Source organism: Stenella coeruleoalba (genome assembly GCF_951394435.1).
Source record: "Stenella coeruleoalba genome assembly, chromosome: 6".
In the NCBI taxonomy this organism is placed as follows: domain Eukaryota; kingdom Metazoa; phylum Chordata; class Mammalia; order Artiodactyla; family Delphinidae; genus Stenella; species Stenella coeruleoalba.
In genome coordinates, this window is record NC_137151.1 from 70,180,018 (window position 1) to 70,191,062 (window position 11,045).

The 11,045-nt window shown below is 45.4% G+C and overlaps 1 protein-coding gene across 1 annotated transcript in view; it reads right to left on the reverse strand.

Annotated features, from left to right (window-relative positions):
* WIPF1 (WAS/WASL interacting protein family member 1) overlaps positions 1-10,536 on the reverse strand; it is a 114,469-nt gene extending 103,933 nt beyond the window's left edge. Inside the window, exon 1 of the mRNA XM_079925263.1 lies at positions 10,447-10,536. The gene's annotated coding sequence lies outside the window, so the exon portion shown is untranslated. The remainder of the gene's footprint in view (positions 1-10,446) is intronic.
* Between the last annotated feature and the right edge of the window lie 509 nt (positions 10,537-11,045).

Consider the following 11,045-nt stretch of genomic DNA (forward strand, 5'->3'; position numbering starts at 1 on the left):
GTGGAATCTAGTCTCACCTCCCAGAAAAACAAGCAGGAGCAACAAGGGCAGGGGCTTTCAACCACACTCCAGGTTTAAATTCCTATCTGCTATGATTCACTTTTTCCTCTTGATGTAATTCAGCATAACTTATAACTAATGCTCTCAAAGAATGTTTGTCTTCAGACTTTAAGATTCAAGAGGGAAACCCAGTTAGCTGTGCAAGCTTAAAACTCCTTGAAAATTTCCCATCTTTGCGTTTTATAAGTTTCCATTTTTCCTGGTAAGACATTTATATTTCCTGAGACATTTCTTACATAATAGACTTCAGAAAGAGAAAACTGGAATCAAAAGTTCTGTATTTACTTTGTTATATGTAGCTATCAAGTGTTTTGTTTCATTTCGATACAGAACAATTAAGCTCAGTGAGCTTAGGCTCAAGTTTCTCTTCTCCAGGTCTAGAAGACAAACCATATGCACATTAGAAAATTAAGGAAAAGACAGGGCATGAATAATTCAAATGAATGGAATTAAAAAAGAAAAAAAGGTAAAGAGAGTGACAAGTGCTCCCTAAAGAAATCATGTGAAACAAAACAGGAAAAAGAGATTAGAAAGTTTATACTTCTAAAATGAATTACACTGGCAAGGATGTGGGGAAACAGATATTTTCAAATAGTTTTAGTAGGACTATGAATTACTACAACTTTTAGAAAGTAATACCACTTTAGGGACTGTGACAGAAATCAAAGCTTCTGTATGCTAGTATGTTCTGAACACATGGATATTCAGGGAAGAACTGTAGTAGCACAAAACTTGAAATAATATGAATGGTTAAATTACGGAATATCAGTCAGCCATAGTATAAATGAGTTTTTAACTTGGAGAGAATGGCTATAATGTTTTGTTATGTTAAAAAAAAAAATCTTGGGACTTCCCTGGTGGCGCAGTGGTTAAAACTCCGCCTGCCAATGTAGGGGACATGGGTTCAATCCCTGGTCCGGGAAGATCCCACACGCAGCGGAGCAATTAAGCCCGTGAGCCACAACTACTTAGCCTGCGCTCTACAGCCCGCGAGCCACAACCTCTGAGCCTGCATGCCACATCTACTGAAGTCCACGCGTCCTAGAGCCCACGCGCCGCAACTACTGAAGCCCACGCACTCTAGGGCCCGCGTGCCACGACGACTGAGCCCGCACGCTTGCAAATACTGAAGCCCGTGTGCCTAGAGCCCATGCTCCGCAACAAGAGAAGCCACTGCAATGAGAAGCCCACGCACCGCAACGAAGAGTAGCCACCACTCACCACACTACAGAAAGCCCACGTGCAGCAATGAAGACCCAACGCAGCCAAAAGTAAATAAATAAAAAATAAATCTTGTGGATATCAAAAAAGATATCTTCACCCCCATGTTTATGGTAGCATTATTTACAACAGCCAAGATAAGGAAACAACCTAAGTGTTCATCAATGGATGGATACAGAAAATATCTCACACACACGAATATTATTCAGCCAAGAGAAAGAAGGAAATCCTTCCATTTCTGACAACATGGATGGATCTGGAAGGTATTATGCTAAGTGAAATAAGTCAGAAAAAGACAAATACTGTATGATCTCACTTAAATGTAGAATCTAAAAAAGCCGAACTTGTAGAACCAGAGATTAGAATGGTGGTTACCAGGGCCAGGGTAGGGTGGGGGGAGGTAGGAGAATTGGGAAGATGTTGGTCAAAGGGTACAAACTTGCAGTTAGAAGATGAATAAGTTCTAGGGATCTAATGTACAGTATTGTGATTACAGTTAACAATACTGTTTTAAATACTTGAAAGTTGCTAAGAGACTAGATCTTAACTGTTCTCATCACTAAAAAGAAATGATAATTATGTGACATGTTGGAGGTTAGCCAATCTATGGTGGTAATATATTACAATATATGAGTGTATCAAATCAACTTGTTGTATACCTTAAACTTACACAATGTTTTGTGTCAATTATGCCGCAATTAAAAATCATGTAGCCTAATGTGTATAAGGTTTCTATTTTTAATAGAAAAACTATATATGTGCATATATATTTGTACATAGTTTTATAAGCAAAGAGAAAAGAAGGGCACACCCCAAACTGGTAATATTGATTACCTCGAGTGGTTAGATTTGAGAGACATAGGAGAAAAATTAACTTTTTCTTTGTATATGTCTTTCTCTTCTGTTTTATTTATATCAAGCACATAATACTTTTGTAATCTCAACAAGGTAAAAACTACAATTTAATTTTTTTTAAGTGATAAGAGTCACATTTTCAGCAAAAACTAGGAAGCAAAGACTGAATTAGAAAGACTGAGCACCTGGCTTGGTGGTTGACAAAAGGGACATGTTTCATCACAGCAAAGTAGAGATGATGTATGCAAAAATTCCGTACAGAAAGGAATGTTGTGGTTAAAGTAATACCATAATACCCCATGCACAGTCCTTTAACCAACTGAGAATTGTTTTCTCTTTTTCTTCTGCCAGTTCCTCATCAAAGGGAGAGGATTAAGGGGGGGAAAGGTTTACAATGTTTAATTAATAAGGTTCTAGCTCCAACATCTTTGTAAAGTACCACGTAAAGTAATCCCCAATTTTAACAATGATCTAATTTTTTATTTTGTCTCAAACAACACGTGAGGCTTTTTTTTTTTAAGCAGTGCTAAAACTCTAGGGAAAAGAATAATGTGGAATTTTACTCACAAAACCTGGGATTATTTAAACGGATGCTTTGGGTTAAATTTTAAACCATGTGCGGCAATCAAATTCTTGCTCTAATAGATAAGAACAGGCACTGCTAAAGTAAATCACTACTTTTTAAAGATTTTTAAAAAGACTTCAACTACTTTGCCTTTTTCTAGGCCCTCAAAAATTGAATTAGAAATGTCAGTACCATCTGAAAACTTGTCTTAGTGTCCCCCAGCCTGCCTTCTGGGGCCTGGGAAAGATAACTGGTTTCGTCTTGTTGTATTCTCCCTGCCCCCACCCTTTTCTCTCAATCCATCACCCTGGTCCTTCCTGAAAGACCCTCCCGCAGCACATACGTGTGCTCCTTACATTACATGAGCCTGCTCCAGAATACCCATTTCTTCCCCTTTTATGTCTGGCTGATCTGTCTCCTCTATTTAAATATCCATCCCCATAACACAAGTCTATTGTGGTGAAGACACTGACCTCACTGTTTACATTTTTTTAAAAAAAATAGCTAGGGTACATGTTTTCTCAAGATCTTCTCCAAGGTCTAAAGGTTCTCTGCTTTCAAAATCTATCCTGCCTAGGGCAGAAAATAGTCTCAGAGTTTCCTGAAATATTATTAGATAACATGTTCAACACTTCAAAATTGCATCAAAGATGCGGCCAGATTTCTTTCTTGGTCCCTCCCAGGCCTAAATTCTTCAGTCAACAGACCTAATCTGCATACGTCTATAGAAAAATGCTCGGGAAGTTTCAGAAACGGGCTGGGTGACACACAAGTGGTTGAAAAGCAAGAAATTCAACCAACTGCCCATTTGGTCTGTGTAAGCCAACTAAATGATTATATTGATGCTGTCACTGAATTGGTTGGTTGTCTGACTTGACTCAATGGACTAGCTGTCTGGGCATCATTAGCAAGAGCTAACAGATGAGAAGATGGTCGTTGAACAGGAAAATATATCCAGCCGGACAGCAGAATGCCATGCAACTATTAAGAACATAGTAGCAATATGTCCAAGAAACGCTAAAACTATCAGGCAAGCAAAATGCAAATAACCCAGTCTCAAACATGTGGGGTGGAGGAGGGAGAATAGGAGGAATGTAATCAAGCTGTGTTTAGCTGTTACAATGAGGTAAGGTGTACACATTACATATTCAGTATTTAAAGTAACCAAGTATTGCCTATGAGACAAAATATATATTTAAATAATGTAAATGTGTGTGTGTATATATATATGTGTGTGTGTGTGTGTATTGCCTATGTAAGAAAAATAGAACATATGTAAAATTAACTTTTATTTTAAATCGTAATCGACTCCTCTGGCCAAGGAAACTATTTGGCCCTCAATTTTCCATTTTATTCACCATTTCCTTCCTCCTGCAGACACCTCTTACCTGAGAGAACTATTTATCCTCCAAATACAAAGGAGTCTGTGGCAGTCTGGGGAGAGGCTAATGTCCTTCAATTTTGCTTAAACTCCTTTCTCAAGTTGTACATCACCTCTTAGCTCAAAGAAAAAGATGGAAAATCCGTGGGTGGGAGAGCCTGAACACTCACTAATGTGGAAGTGAACCACATACAGGCATTAGATCAGGAAATGTTACTTCTTAGGTTCTACAATAATAATTTCCACATTCCCCACAAGAACACAAAATCCCATTCCTTTATTATTAGGATCATTGTTATTTTTCAGTTTGGAAGAAATAAAGATAAACAGCATTTAAAGATAATTATGTATGTGATGAAAAGTAATGTATTATACATAGCAATCATGGTGAAGGATGAAATCACTCTTAGGATGAAACTTGTTTCCCAGCATCTTCAGAAGCCAACATCAAAATCGATTTTGCCTTCGTAAAAAATTCACTCACCTCAAACCTTACAACCAGAGTGGTGGAAATAAACTGTCATTCAACAAACATTAATTGAGAACCTACTATACAAGAACCTACTGTTTCTGAGAGAATGTAAAAAAAAAAAAATTAAGTTATTTCCTTCAAAGAGTTTACAATCTAATGAGGGAGAAAAAAACACATGCAACTGACTCCAATACGGAATAGAGTGGATTCTGAGCCACAGGTGAGGCCCAAACAGACAGCAATGAGAATTTACTAAGAAGAGGGATGAATCGGCTCCAGAAGAAGACAGCGTTTCGACTTTTCTTAAGAAGCATGTTTTTACAATGTGAACCATGTTCATCGAAGCCACTGAACTAACAAAATTTGTAGGTGATTGTGTCTCCTGTTTATTTTAGCTGTATTCTTCTCTTATTGAGTATTAACAAAGTCTGCTATTTTTCTTCTCAACCAGTACTTGTGGCCAATATGAAGAATCTATAGGATTCAACATACAAGCGAGGAGAAGGGCAGTGTCAAGAGAAGAAATGGCAAAGCAGAGGCATACAGATGGGAATGGAAAAGAATCTTTGGCTGGAGTCCACAGCAATGAAAAGTCGTGTATAATACAGCAGAAGGTGAAGTTAAGGGTTAAAAGTGCAGAGCTTGGAATCAGACTGCCCCAGGCTTGAATACTAGTTCTGTCACTAGCTGTGTGACCTTGGGCAAGTTACTGAACTTCTCTCAGTCTCAGGCTCCACATACATGTATAGAATCTACCTCACGGGGCTGTGTGACTATTAAATGATTCAATTAAATGACACACAGTAAGTGGTAATGTTAAAGAAAGAAGGGAGGAAGGGAGGGAGGAAGGGAGGGAGGGAGGGAGGGAGGAAGGAAGGAAGGAAGGAAAGGAAGGAGAGATTTTGTAAAGCTTGGGCCAGATCACAGAAAGCTTTGAAAATCTGATTCACTTAAATTAATATAACTAAGCAATAAAAGGAAATTAAAAGGAAGTTACTGAGTTACAATGGAAAGATGGCTTATTAGAAGAGAAACAATATATCCCTCGTAGGCAATGCTAAAATGTTATAGTCAGCAGATTTTGTTATAGTCAGCAGATTTTTACACATCTGCAGATTTTGGTATCCACAGGGGGCCCTGGGCCAATGCCCCTCGGACACCAAGGGATGACTACTTGTATAACATCACAGCAACATGATTTTACAATATGAACCATGTTTCTGAAGCTTCTAAACTAATGAAAATTGTAGGTGATTGTTTTGCCTGTTTATTTTAGCTACGTTCGCCTTTTATTGAGTATTAGCAAAGTCAATTATTTTTGACTTCTCACCAAGTATGGACGCCTGACCTGAAGGCTGCAATGCTGAGCGGCTCCCCAGGAATCAGCCAACGTTTCTTGACTCCTGGCCGCCAGAGAACATGAGAGCAGAGCTGCTCCCATCCGGTGGGCGTGGGCGCTCTACCTGTGACCAAAGCAGCTTGGCCTGGGACAGGCGGTCCCCCTGGTCACCCCACACGGATGAGGGCCCCTGTGCGACCACCACAACATGTTACCCCAGCACTTCCTAGTGCCAAAGGGACAGGAAAGTAGCACATCTCTCTTCCCCTGGCCCTTTATCTGCCCTGGTCGTCTCAACAAAGTAGCTTGATTGGCTAAGCAGATACCACCGGCTGGTAGCCCTCCCCTCACCCCCCACACTGATGTTCTCCTCTGTGATATCCCTCCTCCTCAGCTGTTGAGAGAATACATGAGGTGATCAGTGTGAAATGCTCAATAAACTACAGACAGCTGAGGGATCGTTATGTGTTACTTTATATACAAAAGCAGTTCCTATGTTTAGGCTCTTTTTTAATTTCCATATGGGAAGAGGAATACCTACACAGTGTTTTGCGCAAATTAACACTGATGATAACAATGACCCCCAGTCTCGGCCTTGGCGCCATCTGCTGAGAAACCTCTGCACCACGAGCGAAGGCGAGCAGTCCCTGCCAGTGGGCTGAGGCTGTAAGAACTGGAGACTGTGGGAGTAGACGTGGCAAGGGAAGGCCGCCATCGTTCTGGATCACTGGGTTCTCAAGGGTGCCCAAGAGCTGTTGGGAGAGGAAGGATAGTTTGGGGAGAAGCAGAGGAGGTGGTGGTGGAGGAAGAAGCAAAGGCGCAGGCTGAAGCGCAAAAGAAGAGAGATGGGGCAGAGGTCCAAGTAAACGCGTACACCCATGGAAGCCACAGGAGCAGAAACAAGGGAAGCCAGAGGCCAGGCACGCTGGTACAAGTCGTCGGACTGCATGCCAACTGTCTAGAACTTGTCTCAATGGATCCAGAACATTTATGGCCATTCTGATCACCTCGACCACCTCTGAGAGGCCCATCTTGCTGGTATCAAAACGGTCCCTTTCAGTCCTTTGCCCTGGACTTGTGACATTCTGGACTAGTTCTGTTCTCAGCTGTGGCTGAATGTAACATGTGTACAATAAATCATCTCTTTTGCTGTCTTCGCTGAAGAAAAATAATAATAATAATGGCCCACAAATACCTAGCAGCAGCATGTCCTGGATAATCCGCCAAGTGATTCACATCCATGACTTCATCCGACCCTCAGAACAACCCCGTAGTACAGGTGGTTACAGTACTCCGATTTTAAAGATAAAGAAACAGAAGTCGCAGAACATGTGGAAGACAGAGCTGGGAATGGAAGATCTGCCTGACCCCCTGGCTCACGGTTTTCCCTTTAGGGACTCTGCAGGTGGTAGTGCATCAGTATCACCTGGGGGAGCTTTCAAAAATAGATTCCTGGGCCTCACCCCAGCCTTACAGAATCAAGCCTTTTTAAGTCACACCCATGCCTAAGGACCAGTGTACTTCAATACTGGTTAAAGCGTGTTAGGTAGATAGCATTTCTCAACTAATGGAAGGTATTCTGGGGAATATGGTGAGCCTCAGAGTTTTTATTACTTCCAAGTATAAAAGGCAGAGTTAATTATTCTAACCTGACCGTAATCCCTACAAGGTGAGAACAACTGATAAATGTTGGGCTGGGCAATGAGGCCGGTAAGGAAGTATTCATTTCTCCCAGGGAGGAGGAAACTGAACTGCTCCTCAGTTGGAGCAGGGAAGATGGAACACAATGTACACGTGCCTATGAATCTTCCCATGCCTGGCACATGGAAGACACTTGGTAGATACTCGTTAGATAGACAAATGAGGGAAGACTGACTCCCTCCAGCTGGAAGTAATTTCACTTTCCTCTAAATTCCCTGTATTTGCTCTGTACCTTTTTTTCATCTTATTTACCACATTCTACCCTGCATTCCTGCTGTTCAAAACCACGTCTCATCTCTACCAGGAGGTAAGCATTCAGGGACCAAACCCCATCTGCTTCTGAGCTAGGTCTCCCCTTCTACCCTGGCACAGGGCACAACAGTGACCCCTAAAAGGGACCCTCAATGCCAAATGAGCATGTTGCTTGATTTCAACTGTGAGCCGATTCACATACGTGGGTCCTGGCTATTCACAAGGCCTAACAAACCATCCAGCACTGCAACATAATTGTGGATTGCTGGGTCACAGTGGCAGAGAAACCTCTGTATGAAAATCATTAGGAATTTGGTAGACCTCACGGGAGGGCAGGCTTCCGGAAGATGACGGCTCTGGGACACACAATCCCAAATAACAGATGCTGAAAACTGAAGGGGTTACAGCAACAACAACAAAAGGCACTTTTCTTTAATTCTGTTCTCCTGATGTGCACTGTAAAAACCATGTATGTTCCTAAAATTACAACCGTAGTGAGGAACACCCTGAAATATCTAAGACAGTGACGCAGACCCAGCAACAAATACTTCCCACAAAAGCGGGCTCATCCCTGGCCAGAGCAACTAAGGCAGTGCGTTTAAAAAGTAAAGGCATCCCACCTCCTCACTGCCCCTGTCCCACAACTTTAGCCCTTTATTGTGTCTGTGTGGCCCTCCAGTGCCCTGTGCTGTGCTGCTTTTTGCTGTTTCACATGCCATTATCCCACCTGATCCTCACACGATGAGATGGAGGAAGAGCAAAGGTTATCAACCCCATTTCTTGGATGAGATAAGTGAGGCTCAAGGTACACGATATGCATGATATGCCTAAGGGGCCAAAAGTGGTTGAACACACAGTAGACACTTAATTGCTGAAATGAACAAACAAATGAAAGAAGGCATGAATCTCTCCACCTGGAAGTAATCTCATTGTCTCTAAATGTACCAGAATCTGATGTTACCTTGCTTACAAATCTCTCTGTTCTACAGCACACAAACCTAAGAGCTTATGTGCTGCTCAGGGAGCCAAAATGATGGCAGAGGTTGGGTAGGTCCCAAGGAAGAAGATGATATTAAAATGTTTTAATAACATCTGCAGAGTCTAGTCTGCACAATTCCACTCAACAGGTAATGGGCTCCTACAGGTGGCGGCGGATTTGGTCCCTGAGAAACTCAACCTTGTGGGGATGTCAGGCAGGTAAAGATACACAGCAAGAGTGAAGGCAGAGTTGTAAGCACTGTAAAGAGGGATTAAGATGTAAATATTGCTGGCCTATGCGGGATCTCTCACCTCCGGAAGTCAAAAAGTATTTTATGCAAACTGAAAAGGAAAATTCTTCGGAGTTATTTTATCCGCTAGAGAAAAAGGCATTTTTTTGAGGAGGAAAAAATATGCCAATGACTCAAAATGAAGCTGCAGTATTGTTTTGGAATTGCCTTGGGAAACTGGCAAAAGAAAACCCACCTAGGGCGGGACTCTGTCCGGGGGCTCCGCGGCTGCACCGCCTAAAGTCTGGGACTACCCACGGCCAGCGATTGGGGGTCCAGTGACCATGCAGGGGACAATAGTGACACGCAATTTTCAGAAAAAGGTACCAAGTCCATCCAGTCACTGCTGACAACCTGAGAGGCTTCCCAGAGAACTGAGATAAAGTCAGGAGCCGGTGGCCCAGGAAGGAATATGTATTCCTCCGGGATTGAGCAGGACCAAGGACCTGGCCAGGCTGGGCCCCTCGCAGAAGCACCCTTTGTTAATCTCAAAGAGTTCAAAGTCTAAACACGAGTTGAAGATTTAGGGTCCCCCTGACTGGGTCAGCTGGTTTCTCTTACCCTTGCAACGTTCTTTAACTGTTCTATTTTAAAAAGAAAATGTAGAGGGAATGAGACTGCAGTGAAGCTGTCCGGAAAGTTCGGGAGAGGCCCCGGGAGAAAATCGCTGACGGGGACTATAAGTCCTCTAAGGTCACTGCACACATCGAACGCGCGCGTCTACACCGCCCACTGCGCGAGCAGCAGCCTGGGGCACCCGGCGGGAAGAGAGTTTGGGAAGCCGAGTTGCGGGATGGGTACGATTCCCCAGCGAAGAAAGCGAAGCGGCTCCAGAGCAGGAACTGGCCCCGGGGATGCCCGAAAGTCCCCATCCGCCGGCGCTGGGGATGGGGAGCAAGGGGGAAGACGCGCCCCAGCGCATCCCCGCGAAGCCCCTGCCCCGGGTACCCACAGCGCGAGCGGGGCCGAGCCCCCCGGGCGGCCCCAGGCTCGGCGGAGCCAAACAGCGCGCCCAGCCCCAGAGGCGCCCGCGTCCGGAGCCCATCGGTCCGCGGCCCCTTCTTCCCCCGCCCGCCGGCCAGCCGGCAGGACGCGCGAGCCGCCGGGCCCGAGTCGAGCCCCCCAGGAGACCACACGCCCGCACCCCCGCCCGCAGCGGACGCAGCCCCGACGTCCCCGCGGCCCCCGCCCGTGCCCACCCGGCGCCGAGCCGCGCCGCGCCGCCCAGCCCCTCCCCGGGGTCCCCGGCGGCTGCCAGGGTCTCCACGGGCGTTGCCCTGAGTCCCCGGAACCCGGTCGCGCCCTCGGTGGCGGCGGCGGCGCGTCCCTTACCGCGCAGCGGCTCCGTGGGGCTCCAGGGCCTCGCGGCGCGCCGGGCATTTTTTTCTGGGAAACTTCTCCCCAGTCCGTAGAGCTGAGCAGCCGGGCAGGAAAAGTGCTCAGCGCCGGGAGGCTGCGACCATCCGGGAACTTCGCTGGGATGTAAACCCTCCCCCTCGGCTGCCGGTCCCCACCCCCCAGCGGCCCTGCCACATGTGGACGCGCGGCGAGGCAGCCGTCTGCCCTTCGCCCTCCTGTCTGCGCGCCGCGCCCGCGCTGCCCCTTGCCGAGGTTCTGCGCCCCGTGGCCTCGGGACCCTGGAGGAACGTGGCAGTTGTGGGGCGGTTAGGAGTCTGGGGCTCGTGTGTCGCTCCGTCTCCCTCCCCTGTGTTTGCAGAGGAGCGGGAACTGGAAGGGGTGTCCAGCCGAGGGCCCTTTCCCCCAAGGACTGCAAGCTCTCCAGCTTCCCGCTGCCGGGGTTACCCCCCAACCCCGAGGGAAAGCCTTTTCTCATCGCCTTCTCCTCTGTTCTCAAAAGAAGGGGCCTGCTTTGAGACATCTTAAATAGAAATTCAACTTAAAAATAAATTTTAAAATGGAGTGGCGCCCAC